An 18,258-nucleotide genomic window follows, 5' to 3' on the forward strand; every position below is an offset into this window, starting at 1 on the left:
ATTAGTCTGGTGGCAAACCTTTGAACCTTTTCCAGTTTAGTCTTATCCTTGACTAGATATGGACTCCATGCTGGGGCTGCATACTCCAGGATTGGCCTGACATATGTGGTATACAAAGTTCTGAATGATTCTTTACACAAGTTTCTGAATGCCGTTCGTATGTTGGCCAGCCTGGCATATGCCGCTGATGTTATGTATGTATGTATGTATGTATGTATGTATGTATGTATGTATGTATGTATGTATGTATGTATGTATGTATGTATGTATGTATGTATGTATGTATGCATGCATGTATGTATGCATGTATGTATGTATGTATGTATGTATGTATGTATGTATGTATGTATGTATGTATGTATGTATGTATGTATGTATGTATGTATGTATGCATGCATGCATGCATGCATGTATGTATGTATGTATGTATGTATGTATGTATGTATGTATGTATGTATGCATGCATGCATGTATGTATGTATGTATGTATGTATGTATGTATGTATGTATGTATGTATGTATGTATGTATGTATGTATGTATGTATGTATGTATGTATTTATGTATGTATGTATGTATGTATGTATGTATGTATGTATGTATGTATGTATGTATGTATGTATGCATGCATGTATGTATGTATGTATGTATGTATGTATGTATGTATGTATGTATGTATGTATGTATGTATGTATGTATGCATGTATGAATGGATAGATGGATGGATGTATGTATGTACGCATGCATACATGTATGTATGTATGCACGTATGTATGTATGTATGTATGTATGTATGTATGTATGTATGTATGTATGTATGTATGTATGTATGTATGTATGTATGTATGTATGCATGCATGCATGTATGTATGTATGTATGTATGCATGCATGTATGTATGCATGTATGTATGTATGTATGTATGTATGTATGTATGTATGTATGTATGTATGTATGTATGTATGTATGCATGCATGTATGTATGTATGTATGTATGTATGTATGTATGTATGTATGTATGTATGTATGTATGTATGTATGTATGTATGCATGGATGCATGTATGTATGTATGTATGTATGTATGTATGTATGTATGTATGTATGTATGTATGTATGTATGTATGTATGTATTTATGTATGTATGTATGTATGTATGTATGTATGTATGTATGTATGTATGTATGTATGTATGTATGTATGTATGTATGTATGTATGTATGTATGTATGCATGTATGAATGGATAGATGGATGGATGTATGTATGTACGCATGCATACATGTATGTATGTATGCACGTATGTATGTATGTATGTATGTATGTATGTATGTATGTATGTATGTATGTATGTATGTATGTATGTATGTATGTATGTATGTATGTATGTATGTATGCATGTATGTATGTATGTATGTATGTATGTATGTATGTATGGATAGATGGATGGATGTATGTATGTACGCATGCATGTATGTATGTAATGTATGTATGTATGTATGTATGTATTTATATACGCATGTATATACGCATGTATTTATATACGCATGTATGTATGTATGTACTCACCTAATTGTACTCACCTAATTGTGCTTGCGGGGTTGAGCTTTGGCTCTTTGGTCCCGCCTCTCAACTGTCAATCAACTGGTGTACAGATTCCTGAGCCTACTGGGCTCTCTCATATCTACATTTGAAACTGTGTATGGAGTCAGCCTCCACCACATCACTTCCTAGTGCATTCCATTTATTAACAACTCTGACACTGAAAAAATTCTTTCTAACGTCTCTGTGACTCATCTGGGTACTAAGTTTCCACCTGTGTCCCCTTGTTCGTGTCCCACCCGTGCTGAAGAGTTTGTCTTTGTCCACCCTGTCAATTCCCCTGAGAATTTTGTAGGTGGTTATCATGTCTCCCCTTACTCTTCTGTTTTCCAGGGATGTGAGGTTCAGCTCCTTTAGCCTTTCCTCGTAGCTCAATCCTCTCAGTTCCGGGACGAGCCTGGTGGCATACCGCTGAATCTTCTCTAACTTTGTCTTGTGTTTAACTAGGTATGGACTCCAGGCTGGAGCTGCATACTCCAGGATTGGTCTTACATAAGTGGTATACAGGGTTCTGAAAGATTCCTTACACAAGTTTCTGAAGGCAGTTCTTATGTTGGCCAGTCTAGCATATGCCGCTGATGATATTCTTTTGATGTGGGCCTCTGGGGACAGGTTCGGTGTGATATCAACCCCCAGATCCTTCTCTCTATTTGATTCTTGCAGGATTTCCCCTCCCAGATGATACCTTGTGTTCAGCCTCCTGCTCCCTTCGCCTAATTTCATCACCTTACACTTTCCAGAGTTGAACTTCAGCAGCCATTTTCTAGACCATTCCTCCAGTTTATCCAGATCATCCTGTAGTCTCTGTCTATCTTCATCCGTCTTGATTCTTCTCATAATTTTTGCATCATCAGCAAACATCGAGAGGAATGAGTCTATACCCTCTGGAAGATCGTTCACATATATTAGAAACAGGATGGGTCCAAGTACTGAGCCCTGTGGGACTCCGCTGGTGACATCTCGCCACTCTGATGTCTTCTCCCTCACAGTTACTCGCTGTTTCCTGTTGCTTAAGTACTCCCTTATCCACTGGAGCACCTTCCCTTTTACTCCTGCCTGTTGCTCCAACTTTTTTAACAGCCTTTTATGGGGTACTGTGTCAAAGGCTTTTTGGCAATCCAGGAAAATGCAGTCGGCCCACCCTTCTCTTTCCTGCCTAATTTTCGTTGCCTGGTCATAAAATTCTATTAAACCTGTGAGGCACGATCTACCATCTCTGAACCAATGTTGGTGGTGCGTTACAAAGTTATTTCCCTCCAGATGCTCTACGAGCCTTTTCCTCACGATCTTCTCCAGCACCTTGCATGGTATACAAGTTAAGGAAACTGGCCTGTAATTCAGTGCCTCTTGCCTGTCACCCTTTTTGTATATTGGGACCACGTTAGCTGTCTTCCAACTTTCTGGTAAGTCTCCTGTTTCCAGTGACCTGTTATACACCATAGAGAGTGGCACACTTAGTGCTTCTGCACCTTCCTTTAGTATCCATGGTGAGATTCTATCAGGCCCAACAGCCTTTGTCACATCTAGCTCCAGCAGACACCTTTTGACCTCATCACTGGTGAGGTCAAATTCCTCCAAGGTTGCTTGGTTTGCCGCCTCCTCATTTAGTGCAGGGGCTTCTCCTTGTTCTATTGTGAAGACCTCCTGGAATCTCTTGTTGAGTTCTTCACACACCTCCTTGTCATTCTCTGTGTATCTGTTCTCCCCTTTCCGCAGCTTCATCACTTGTTCCTTCACTGCTGTTTTCCTCCTGATATGGCTGTGGAGCAGCTTTGGTTGGGTCTTGGCTTTACTCGCGATGTCATTTTCAAACTGTCTCTCTGCTTCCCTCCTCACTCTGATGTACTCATTTCTGGCCCTCTGGTATCTCTCCCTGCTCTCTGGTGTTCTGTTATTTCTGTAGTTTCTCCATGTTCTTTGCTCAGTTGTTTCGCTACCTTACATTCCTGGTTGAACCATGGGTTTTTCTGTTGTTTTTCGTTTTTCTCCTTTTGGACGGGGATAAACCTGTCTGCAGCTTCCTGGCACTTTTGGGTGACAATATCCATCATGACCTGCACATTCTTGTCTCTAAGTTCTGTTTCCCATGGTATTCCCCTGAGGAAGTTCCTCATCTCGTCATATTTTCCTCTTCGGTAATTCAGTCTTTTCCCCTCCACTCCCATCCTTGGATAGGTTATCCCTACCTCCACCAAGTACTCAAAGGTCAGTACACTGTGGTCACTCATTCCTATGGGGGCTTCAACTTTGACTTCCCTTATTTCTGACTCATTCAGGGTGAATATTAAGTCGAGTCTAGCTGGTTCATCATTGCCTCTCATTCTTGTGGGTTCCTTGGCATGCTGGCTCAGAAAATTCCTTGTTGCCACTTCCAAGAGTTTAGCTCGCCACGTATCTGCACCACCATGTGGGTCCCCATTCTCCCATGTATGTATGTATGTATGCATGCATGTATGCATGTATGTATGTATGTATGTATGTATGTATGTATGTATGTATGTATGTATGTATGTATGTATGTATGTATGTATGTATGTATGTATGTATGCATGCATGTATGTATGTATGTATGTATGTATGTATGTATGTATGTATGTATGTATGTATGTATGTATGTATGTACGCATGCATGTATGTATGTATGTATGTATGTATGTATGTATGTATGTATGTATGTATGTATGTATGTATGTATGTATGTATGTATGTATGTATGTATGGATGTATGTATGTATGTACGCATGTATGTATGTATGTATGTATGTACGTATGTATGTACGTATGTATGTATGTATGTATGTATGTATGTATGTATGTATGTATGTATGTATGTATGTATGTATGTATGTATGTATGTATGTATGTATGTATGTATGTATGTATTCCCAATCACGTTAAAGACTCCCCCTCTATCATCCAGTTTAAGAGAAAAACAACTATGTACTAAATAATCGACTCCTTGTAACTTTAATTATGCTGACCTTCCTGTCTGTATTCAGACTGAGCCTACCATCATTAGAGGTGATTATAACGCTAGACATAGGAATATTGGTAATTCGCAGTTCAGTAATCGTAACGGCAACCAACTGGTGTCACTATTAGGTAGTCACGATGATGCACAGATTGTGGGTGACCTTGAACCGACGCATATCTATGGAGGTATTCTTGATCTATGTCTCGGTTTCAACGTCTCCCACACCGTGTGTGCCTCGTCAATAGTGCCAGATATGGCGTCTGATCATCTGGCCATATTAGCCACTGTAAACATTGGCAGCTCTATCCTCCCTGGTGGAGTGTTCAAGCGGAAGAGGCTGGCTGTGCCCATCGATCAACGAGACAATCTTGTTGCTCATGTGTCAGATTGGTGCAGTTCATCTGAGCCTTCATCAGTTGAAGATTTTAACAATGAGCTGACAGGTACTATCGAGCAGTTTATAGAATCACTTGATTCATCGTCCAGGCCACGTAACCCAAATTACACTGGTCATAGCACTTATGTTTATTATAATGATTCTAAATTGCAGACACTAAAACGCACTGCCAGAATAATTGGACTAGCTTGTAGAAGGACCCGCACTGCTGAAATGCTTCGGCTCTTTCAAGCGGCTCTGGCTAAGGCCAGGGAACGTATGGTGGAGCTGAGGCAGACAGACTGGGAAACTTTTGTCCGTGGTCTCAATTCTCACACGCCACTAAGTCGGGCATGGAAGGATATCAACAAGATCAAAGGGAAAAATGCTGCAGAGATCTCGTACCCTAATCCTCTGCACAGAGCAAATGAGCTTGTTGATGCTTGGGCCACGACTTCCAGCTTTGACAGTCTTCCTCTACCCTCACAGAATGAATTAAATGATAGATATACTGATAGGGCAAGGCTCCTTGACTTCATGCTTCATCAAGAGGATGACTGTGACATGCTTTTACTGAATACGAACTAGATTCTGCTCTACATAAAGGCAAAGCTACATCACCCGGGGAGGATGGAGTTACTGACGGCATACTGCATATGCTTCTGCTAGTTCCAGGGAATACCTTTCTTCAATTGTATAATATGTGCTATGTAACTGGGGAGCTTCCTAAGTCATGGACCAACAGTGTTATTATTCCCATTCCTAAACCTCACCAGCCGAGTGCTTTTCGCCCAATCTCCCTCACTAGTTGTCTCTATAAGTGTCTTGAAAGGATGGTTCTCAACCGTCTCCTTTACAAAATTATTAATATGTTGTCTCCCCAGATATATGGCTTTATGCATGGAAAGAGTGTACATCACTGTATTACCACATTCCTCACCCTGCATACTGATAGGTCATATACCACTTTCCTAGATCTTAAGTCAGCCTTTGACATTGCTAACCCACACGTCATTCTGAGAGAACTTGCTAAAATGAATGTTGGAATGTTAATGTTAAAAATTGTTCAAACTGAAATAAATATATAACACTGTACGGTACAGTTGTGTTTAATTATGTTTTGCGATTCCTTTGGAAAAGGTATTTGTGCACCAAGTACTACTAGGTCATTATGAGATATGCTGAATGTTGTCAATATACCATCTGAATACGCTTCACTTTGCGTTAATCATTGAACGTCCTAATGATTAAGGTCCCCAAAAGGACTTAATCAGACCTCAGTGGATAATTTTACTCTCCCTCTCTCTCTCTCAGAGCATCCCCTTATGTGTTGTATGTGGGTGCTGAAGTTCAGTCTCTTGTCTATGTATAGGTGAAGGAACTTTCCATAATTGTTATTGCTAATGTATACTTGTAATACTGGGTATACATCCGGTGTTCTTACCCTCGGTAAGCCGTGGGCGTATGGTCTGAAACCCACAAATATTTATAATGGGGGGGGGGGGATAACATTTCCTCTTCAAGCACGCGCAAATGAACTATGTTACTTAACTGGAAGCACTCGTACAACATAATTTACACGATTTCTCAGGATAATTATACTTCTTACCAGCATATATACACTATAGTACCTAGGAGGTTCTCTTCAATTTTATCTAAGATAATTAAAAGAACCCAAGCAAACCACTGTGGAAATGTGCAGGACAATCATATCAATTGTGACACTAGCTCTCCACATATGGCATTTGCTTAATTTAGAAACTGTACTTGTGGTCGATCTCGAACCCACGTTGTTGATGTCACGATGTGTTATGAATTTTGTGGCTACCTCCTCAAGATTGTAACTTGCTTAGATAAATATATTGTGTGTTCAGTCCCTGAACCCATTATGTGATAAATTAACTAAACTAAAAACTATAGTCTGGCGACGAAACCTGAACTGCATAATGTAAATAGGGATTAACCAGAAAAAGATATAGGTGAAGAATAACACAAGGTAACTGCGTTAATTACAATATCTAGATCAAACTAACATTGATTTTCAAAGGTTGTATATTTTCCATCAATGGAGTGCATCAGCCAAGAAGCCTTCTTTAAAATATGAATATCTTTCCGCACCCAATAAGATCTAATCTCTAAATAAAAAGCAAAAAACGACTTGATTGTAACCTATTCACCGCTGCCCATTGGATGGGGGAGAGGGGGTTATGTGTAGGATAAACATATCAATTGTGACACTAGCCCTCCATATATGTCAGTTGCTTAAATTATAAACTGTACTTGTGGTCGGTCTCGAGCCCATTGTTGATGTGACAATGTGCAGTGACTTTTGTAACTAGCTTATCAAGATTATAACTTCCTTGGCTATATGAATTGTGGGGCTCAGTCCCTGAGCCCATTATGTGCCTCTGTAACACTCCACTATCGCCCATAGGATGGGTATGGGGTGCATAATAAATGAACTAAACTAAGCTCTGCCTTTTTGTTAACAGATACAATTATCAGCTTTATTTGTGAATCTCAATTAATTAAACAATATATCACAGAGCCTGTAGGGTTCGGTGAGATGAGCGAAGAGACATGGGAGATTAAATGGGATTCTTGTAATGTTATTTGTCTATTTGTACTCACTGAATTTGTGCGCCCTTTGAGGGACTAGAAGTAGAGGGGGGGTAGAAATAGCCTAAGCTACTCTATCCCTTTGAGATGTATTTATTGCTTATCTCAATAAACATACTTGAACTTGAACTTGACATGGGAGATTTTACATAAGTACAGTACATGGTAGTTTAAGTAGCGAACGCATGTCAACGAATAACGAGTATATATACAATACAATACAATACAATTTTATTTAGGTAAGGTACATACATACAATAAATTTTTACAAGGATTGGTTGATATAACAAAAACAATATAACAAAGATATATTGGTTGATATAATAAAACAATTGTCCTATGAAGTCGATTTAACTTCCAAACATATATTTTTTTAATAAATGTTAAATGTTTTCTGGCTAGTTATGTTAGATTTTATTAAAAATACGTATTCTACTTGTTAACATTATAATTTAAATTTGTGATAATTTGTGCAGAGAAGTGCGACAACTGGATATGCCAACAAACACTTTCCAAACAACGATATATCTTGGATAAGTCGCTCCACAACATAGACGCTTGGACTGTCGACTTCCTTTGATGCTACTTATTTACTTATTTCATAATGAAATTATATTAGTTTGGAGTAAATATATGTTTTCTCATGTTCTGCATTCAGCACCCACATTATAGTAAATATACCATATTACTTCATTACTTAAATAATGCTAGGAGGGTTTGAGTTGCTTTGGGTCTTTAGTGGACAGAATCTCCAATAGATGGGGCGAGAGTCGCTCCCTCTCTCTCGCCCGAGCAAGAGTCGAAACTTAATTTAAAATTGATATATCTTTGTTCTCGAACATGATATATTTCATTTGGTGAAATCATAATAATGTTCATATCTCGATCTTTCTGGAGGCATATAAGATTTTAGGCTTTATTAGCGTATCTTTGTTAATTATACAATATATCGGCAAGTGCGTAGGCGTCTGCACTCCATGCCCGACAAGCTACTGAGCGCTACTATAAAAACATATGTATCTTCACTTGAGCTATAAATATGTCTATTGTAATGTATTTAAAATGAAGCTCTTATTTCTATCTTGCTTAAGACATAAAACATTTGTGTTTATTAACGAATTTACGTGAAATAAACATTGATCTGAGAGAGTTGCTCTGTCGTTCAGTCTGTACGGGGTGGGAGCTCCGTAATTTTTTAAATACATGTATCTTCATTAGAACTTTAAATCTGTCCATGGTAAAGTGTTTAAAGTGAAGCTTATATGTCTGCCTTTCTTGAGACATATAAAACATATATGTTTATTAACGAATTCACGTGAAATAAACATTGTTCTGAGAGAGAGTTGCTCGGTCGATCAATCTGTCCGGGGTTAAAGCTCGGCTATTATAAAAGTACACGTATCTTCGCTTTAAATTTAAATATGCCCATGGTAAGGTATTTAGAATGAAGCTTATATTTCTATCTTTCTTGTGACATATAAAACTCTTACGTTTATTAAGGAATCTGTGTGAAATAGGCATGGTTCTGAGATGAATGCTGCGGTTTTCGAGCTCGACGCGCGGCAATGGACGCAATACACATCCAGTGGGTGTTATTGGACCCTATACCCATTTTATTTGTGGTTGGAGCCCCATACCCATTCTATGGGTGGTTGGAGCCCCATACGAATTCTATGGGTGGTTGGAGCCCCATACCCATCCTGTGGGTTGTAGTGGACGCCATACTCATCCTGTGGGTGGTATTGGACCCCATACCCTTCCTGTGGGTGGATGTGATCCCCATACTCAACCTGTGGGTGGATGTGACCCTCATACCCATCCTGTGGGTGGTATTGGACCCCTTTCCCACCTAACAGGCGGTAGGTGACAATATACCCATCCTAGCTATAGTTGGTATAGTAGACACAATACCGTCCTGTTTGCAGTAGTTTACCCCATAGACATTCCAACGTAACATCGTTTTCTGTTAGCGTTCCTACAAAACATCCTTTAAAGATTTGTAAAGCACAAACTATGGTATATAATATTGATTGGTGAAGGACTGTTATTCTATGTAATAATTTTTAGTGCTTATTATAATTTACTAAGAACAACTAATATTTCTCAAAACAAAACTACGAGCCTTCAATAGGAAGTAGCTGATCTGTAATATTCTAAGAGCATGGACAATAGTAGGTAAATTTCACAACCCATGTGGGACCTGAAAACTACAATTTTCCTTATAATTGAGCCAATCACGAATATTCTGCTATCTATGTTGACGGACGGGTACTGTGACACGTAAATTGGTACGTGAGGAAGAGTTTGGGCCTTGGTAAAAAAAGTAACTGGGAATATATCACATATTTACTAATTCATATTCAACATATTGACTTTAAGCATTAAGTCATATATGTGCTGTCTTGTGTGAGAACGGGTTGTGCAGTGGGTTAAAGGCACACCTGTTATGCCAGTTGCTGGATGGTTTCTGTGCTGGCTAGTGTTCGAGTCTCTTGGTGGGAAAGTGTTCTAAAGTTGTATAACTTCACTTGCATGTTTAGGCAATTTGTGCATCATATATACATATATATAATACAACATTATAAAATATATATAATTAATTATTAAAAAGATAGAATGAGAGCTTACTGGGTCTATTCATATTTCAAAATATCAGTCGTTGATAAGCTCGCCATTGACTTATTTAATCTTATTATTTTTTATATTTGAAATATGAAAGTGTTACCACCTCCTTCTACATTAGGGTCATCTAACGTTATCACCTCACGGTCGATATTGGGGAATCCAAAGAAGTTATTTAAAATTACAAAACAAGATGAAAATTTAATTAAAGTATTTGAAAAGTTTTTAAAGAAAATGAATCTTAAAAAAAAGATGGTATTGAGCATTTATTGTCAACTATGATTAAAATTTTGTTGGAACGCATCAGGATTATTAGCCCACCCAGTACACAGCAAAGGGATATAGAAAGTATGAGATGTGCTATGCATAAAGACAATTGTCCCACACACACACACGAGAGAGAGAGAATGGAGAATATGAAGAGGGACTACAGTTATCTCTGCGAGAAGCTCAAATTGTATTATCAGACATATCATCATGTAATACTAATAATACCCACAATATTTGTTATCAATTATTTATAAAAAGTCTTACCACTCCAGATTTACCATCGCAAAAAATAGTCACTAAATAAATGTTGTTTAATTACACAAAATATGTGTATCTATGATATTTTATATTTTCTTATTCTAATTTTTCTTAATATTATTATTTGGTTTTATTTATTATTATATTGTTGACCTAATCAGATTGAAATAAGTAAAAAACTGATACTAAGCCATAAGAGAGAGGCAATAGAAAGAGAATCTTCACCACTCATACCATACTCTATGGCCGTCTATAAGCGTAATAACAATAATAATAATAAAAATGTTTTGGTTCGTATTATGCCTCGAAATTATATTTTTGTTTGTAGAACAAGGCCAACTCATCTACCATCCTACTTCCCCCCAAAATTATAATACATGTTGTACATTATCAGACTTTCCTGAAATGATATGTTATATTGGTGGAAAAATCAACTACTTCTCTAACCATCCCACAAAAAACAAAAATGTGTCGCCGACCCCTTGAATATATGAAAAGTAGCATATATACATTAGTGACATATTGTTAACACACACACACCATCTAAAAACTCCACTGACACTTCTCCATAATCTTGCACTCACTGGATGTATAAAATTCTTAAAAAATTAAAGCTAATGGCGAAAATATTTATTTACTTTATTTACAAGAACCCCTATGAAATCATTGTTATCTTAAACGAAAACGAAGAAAGGAAAAACTTTACAATGATAATAGACCATTATAAACATAAAGTAAGTTTAAAATGGGTTGTATTTTTTTATTATTATTATACGTAATGTACCATAACAATAAATACCCCTATTATGTATTAACTATATACGTAATATATAATATACCTGGATGGGCAATAGGTTGCCGGAGGTTAATTAAATCAAATCATGATAATCAGGAGGTACACATTAGGTGCAACCTCTCCCGGGTTTTTAAATTGTCCATGTGTGTCTAATCGAACTTTATAGCCTGGTTGAGTGAGCATAGATAAACCAAAATACCACCCCTCAGTTAAACTCAAGGGATTAAGGGTAGCAAGTTCATGTCAAATACTATCTGAGTAAAGACTGAATACAATCCGATGGCCCCAAATAGCATTAGAAAGTCGACGATCGTCAGTCGACTCATAATTTTTTTATCTTCGTATCCCAGACTAACTGCTAATCGATAAGCATAGAGGGGATATGTTTCCTGACGGTGTCTATAATGATTAATCAAATTCGTCTTATGAAGAACCAGCCAATCATCTCGTTCGTCATGTCTCAAATGCAAGAGCTTTTGGTGTGGATCGGCCTTAATGTGACGATTCATCCAATCACAAGGGTGCCCCTGTGCTATTGACGGATGAGCTATAATAAATTCCACATCACTTTTTAATTTTGACTTGCCTTTAGACATGAGAGGTTGGAAAAGGAGTTCGAGTTAATAGTAAGTATGCATCTGTAAAGGTTTTCCACCATTCACCAGCGTATAATAAGCTAAATCAACTCAATAAGGATCCTTTGTGTTATGGCCAATTTTCACACAGGCATTACTAATCAAATTTGTTTCACAAAACAGGCCGGCCAATGTAGAAATTAGAGCCTCAAAGTAGCCACTGTAATAGTCACATGAGCAACCATATCCCTCTACATATTTCATAAGTTCATTCTGGTTATTTGGATTCAATGTGTCGTACACACAAGGTACTTTGGTATCTGATGGAACATTTGTTTTATAAAAAGAGTTACTACTACTATTACTACTACTACTACTACAAATCGGTGTAGTGGAGTTTGGAGATGAAGAATTAATGTGAATAAGGATAATTCGGGGTATTTAAACACCCCAAAGATTACCACCTCCCAAGGGCAATGGGGTGTTTAAATACCCCAAAATTTCCATCTCTTTTAAGGGTCTGAGCGTGGTGCAGTGGGTTAAAGCCGTACCTGTTATGCCAGTTGCTGGATGGTTTCTGTGCTGGCTAGGGTTCGACTCTCCTGGTGGGAAAGTGTTCTAAAGTTGTATTACTTCACTTGCGTGTTTAGGCAAGTTGTGCATCATATATACATATATATAATACAATATTATAAAATATATATAAATAATTATAAAAAAAATAGAATGAGAGCTTACTGGGTCTATTCATATTTCAAAATATCAGTCGTTGATAAGCTCGCCATCGACTTATTTAATCTTATTATTTTTTATATTTGAAATATGAAAGTGTTACCACCTCCTACATTAGGGTCATCTAACGTTATCACCTCATGGTCGATATTGGGGAATCCCAAGAAGTTATTTAATATTACAAAACAAGATGAAAATTTAATTAAAGTATTTGAAAAGATTTTAAAGAAAATGAATCTTAAATAAAAGATGGTATTGAGCATTTATCGTCAACTATGATTAATATTTTGTTGGAACGCATCAGGATTATTAGCCCACCCAGTACACAGCAATGGGATATAGAAAGTATGAGATGTGCTATGCATAGAGACAATTGTCCCACACACACACACGAGAGAGAGAGAATGGAGAATATGAAGGGGGGACTACAGTTATCTCTGCGAGAAGCTCAAATTGTATTATCAGACATATCATCATGTAATACTAATAATACCATATATTTGTTATCAATTATTTATAAAAATCTTACCACTCCAGATTTACCATCGCAAAAAATAGTCACTAAATAAATGTTGTTTAATTACACAAAATATGTGTATCTATGATATTTTATATTTTGTTATTCTAATTTTTCTTAGTATTATTATTTGGTTTTATTTATTAATATAATGTTGACCTAATCAGATTGAAATAAGTAAAAAACTGATACTAAGCCATAAGAGAGAGGCAATAGAAAGAGAATCTTCACCACTCATACCATACTCTTTGGCCGTCTATAAGCGTAATAACAATAATAATAATACAAATGTTTTGGTTAGTATTATGCCTCGAAATTATATTTTTGTTTGTAGAACAAGGCCAACTCATCTACCATCCTACTTCCCCCCAAAATTATAATACATGTTGTACATTATCAGACTTTCCTGAAATGATATGTTTTATTGGTGGAAAAATCAACTACTTCTCTAACCATCCCACAAAAAACAAAAATGTGTCGCCGACCCCTTGAATATATGAAAAGTAGCATATATACATTAGTGACATATTGTTAACACACACACACCATCTAAAAAATCCGCTTACACTTCTCCATAATCTTGCACTCACTGGATGTATAAAATTAATAAAAAATTAGAGCTAATGGCGAAAATATTTATTTACTTTATTTACAAGAACCCCTATGAAATCATTGTTATCTTAAACGAAAACGAAGAAAGGAAAAACTTAATAATGATAATAGACCATTACAAACATAAAGTAAGTTTAAAATGGGTTGTATTTTTTTATTATTATTAAACGTAATGTACCGTAACAATAAATACCCCTATTATGTATTAACTATATATGTAATATATAATATACCTGGATGGGCAATAGGTTGCCGGAGGTTAATTAAATCAAATCATGATAATCAGGAGGTACACATTAGGTGCAACCTCTCCCGGGTTCTTAAATTGTCCATGTGTGTCTAATCAAACTTTATAGCCTGGTTGAGTGAGCATAGATAAACCAAAATACCACCCCTCAGTTACACCCAAGGGATTAAGGGTAGCAAGTTCATGCCAAATACTATCTGAGTAAAGACTGAATACAATGGGATAGCCCCAAATAGCATTAGAAAGTCGACGATCGTCAGTCGACTCATAATTTTTTTATCTTTGTATCCCAGACTAACTGCTAATCGATAAGCATAGAGGGGATATGTTTCTTGACGGCCTCTATAATGATTAATCAAATTCGTCTTATGAAGAACAAGCCAATCATCTCGTTCGTCATGTCTCAAATGCAAGAGCTTTTGGTGTGGATCGGCCTTAATGAGACGATTCATCCAATCACAAGCGTGCCCCTGTGCTATTGACGGATGAGATATAATAAATTCCACATCACTCTTTAATTTTGACTTGGCTTTAGACATGAGAGGTTGGAAAAGGGGTTCGAGTTAATAGTAAGTGTGCATCTGTAAAGGTTTTCCACCATTCACCAGCGTATAATAAGCTAAATCAACTCAATAAGGATCCTTTGTGTTATGGCCAATGGCCAATTTTCACACAGGCATTACTAATCAAATTTGTTTCACAAAACAGGCCGGCCAATGTAGGAATTAGAGCCTCAACATAGCCACTGTAATAGTCACATGAGCAACCATATCCCTCTACATATTTCTTAAGTTCATTCTGGTTATTTGGATTCAATGTGTCGTACACACAAGGTGCTTTGGTATCTGATGGAACATTTGTTTTATAAAAGGGGTTACTACTACTACTACTATTACTACTACTACTACTACTACTACTACTACTACTACTACTACTACTACTACTAATACTACTACTACTACTACTAATCGGTGTAGTGGAGTTTGGAGAGGAAGAATTAATGTGAATAAGGATATAAGAAGGTTCCATTCTTTCTATGTTCGGTACAGTTTCGGGAGCAGAACATTCCACACATATATCTTCTTTGTCTGCATTGAATTTAGATATGTCTATAATATTGAGATCATGAATCCATCCAACTTTTCTACATCAATTATCTCGAATAAGTTTAGTCATGGGTTGATCACAATGCTCTCCACTAAATAATCCACGAGTTGTACACTCACATATAAATTGGTAATCCTGCCATATTAATTTACCTAATGTGGTTGGATATACAGGAATTGTAGGTATTATTGTGGGAGTAGTAGGAGATATTTAAAACCAATATCCGTCCTGCCAGGAGGCACTAGCTGGTAATATTTCTTTATCTTCTTTAGAATATAACGGAGAAGGTAAAAATATACAAGATTGATTTAGTTTCATACCTTCCCACACTTTACAGGCTAGATAATGATTGTCATCCTGATGGTGTCCAAATGTTGATAAAATTAATAAGGGATTATTATCTAACACATCATCAATTTCAGCCTGATCAATGTACCATTCTAATGATGATATATTTTTTTGTCTGGTTATACTGTAGTGAAATAACTTTCTTTTTCTTTGTATTGTCTCGCCTCCATTAATTACTGTACATGTAAATAAGTTTATTAGTATAAGAAAATAAATTATGGCTATCATTTTTGTGGTTATACATAAGGTGGGTTCAGAAATATATAGCAAACATCTCAATTTCTAAAATAAAATGTTATATAGTTATATTTAAGTGAATATGTAAATATGTATGTACACTATACTTCCTTTAAAAAAGTAAAAAAAAAAAAGAGTTAATTATATATACACATGATAGATCATTTTTATCTAATATTCGGTCAAGATTGTGTGTTAAAAGTTATTTCAACTTTGAAAGAAATATTGTTGATCTAACCTTTGAGTTTAGTTATATGAAGATACATAGTTAAGTGGGGTGGGTTAAGAAATAAAAAGCGAGGTTCCAATTTCTAAATGAAATGTTATACTGGGTTTAAAGGCCATATATCTACTTGAGCAATTAAGCATCATATATTGTTTTACGTAATTATAAAAGTTGAGTGTATTTGTGTAGAAATAACGAAAGATGACATAGCAGGATGTAGATGGTACCAGCATCATCAAAGAAATAACTAATGATGACCAATAGTATCCAGAGGATATATAAAGCATTCTTCATGAATCTTACCAACTATATAAATTATAAATTACCAACGGTATGAATATAAGTTGTTTGAGTTTTTTTGGGGGTTACTTATTACAAGGTGTTTTCTATAATTCTATTTTGTTATAACTGATAAATAATACAACTGTATATAATAATAATAATAATAATGTATTTAAGAAAAGTACATACATAGATACAGAGTTACAAACATGTTGTTGGATTTATAGATAGAGCTAGTACATACAATAATTGAAGCCACTAATACGCATTGCCTTTCGGGCAAGTTATAATAATGTTACTCATTGATTGAGTAACATTATTATTTCCCATGTAGTGCCTGGAAGCTACTTCAACTATGTAGTTGTTTAGAGACTGAAAAGATTATTGAAAACATCGAGAATAATAAATATTTATGAGAATATTGAGGATAATGCTGGTGGTGGTGGTGGTAACAATGGTAGTGGGTCAGGACGAATGGAATCGGGAATATACACCATCTGATAAATGTGAAGTCTCAAGTGCAAGACTCACGCAAAGAGGTCAGTCTTGGGTGAAGCCAATGTCTCATCACAGAGCCAATGGAATGATACGTCATCGTCGATGGTCTATTCTGTGGACAATACGTCTCAGACTGCCAGAACCTCCTGCACGTGAACGACCAGGAGAACCAAACCGCAATCAGATATGGGCTGATGCGACTCAGCGATACATAGACAAGATTTTCTTGACTATGTCGACTTTGAACGAAGGTCAAATAATAGAATCAGAAGCAAATAAAAAGAGAAGTAAGGAAATAAGAGTTAATCAGAAGCAAATTCCTTCAATATTATTATTCACAACACACCAGAATAAAAATCAAAAGTTTGTCTGAAAAGGTATAAACTATTTTTTATTAAAAATTTTCTCTTCTTTTTTTTTTTTTTTTTTTTTTACAATATACTATTTTTTCGGTAATATATACCATGTCATTCTCAAGAACTTTTTGAGGGTAAGGAAGAAATGGAAAAAAATCAAAGAATTGAACAGCATTTTCTTGGTTTAGCAGTTTTTCAAATTTCGAAGGTGTGGTAACATCATTGAAACCTAATACTTGATGAGTTCGTTATGGTGACTGACTTATTAATTGACGCATCTGTGAAACTTCCAGATATATTTGATCAACAAATATACAAATGATTTGTAAATCTTCAGACCTAATTCACATCGAATAATCCAAACTAGGGGATATCATATTACCTAGGGCAAAACTAGCCGATGACTGACCATTATCATGTAGTTTCTGCTGAAATTCTTGATAATATATATTAATATTTGTATCGCCCATAAGGTAATGCCCTAATATATATTGAGGAGAACTAGATAAACACTGTTTATCATATTTTTCAATAATAGAAATATTACTACCTAATTTAGATTTGTAATCTTTTATATATACGATATACATATAAAACTTTGAAACATATATCATCAGAAACTCATCCAGGTCCTTATTTCCGGTTCCATCATTTCTTGGATTTTTTAAGTCAAGCAAATGCATATTGACATTTTAGCCGTTTCTGTTCATTGAGTAATAAAATATTGGTAGTTGATAAGCTGGCCATCGGATTTATTATTATTATTATTATTATTATCATTTTGTGAAGAAATATTAAAATTTTACCTCTGTCTCCACTGCTGATGTCATCTAAATCTCTTCTTCAACATTGGGGGACCCAAAAAAATTGATAAGAATTACACAACAAGATGAAGATTTTTGAGACGCTTTTCCAAGAGAATGCGTTGAACATGAAAGAAGGTATTTATAAATACAATAAAATTTAAAGTAGTTAAAAATAATTAAAAAAAGTAATAATGCATTTTACAC

The sequence above is a fragment of the Procambarus clarkii genome, chromosome 34 (assembly GCF_040958095.1).
Source record: "Procambarus clarkii isolate CNS0578487 chromosome 34, FALCON_Pclarkii_2.0, whole genome shotgun sequence".
In the NCBI taxonomy this organism is placed as follows: Eukaryota; Metazoa; Arthropoda; class Malacostraca; order Decapoda; family Cambaridae; genus Procambarus; species Procambarus clarkii.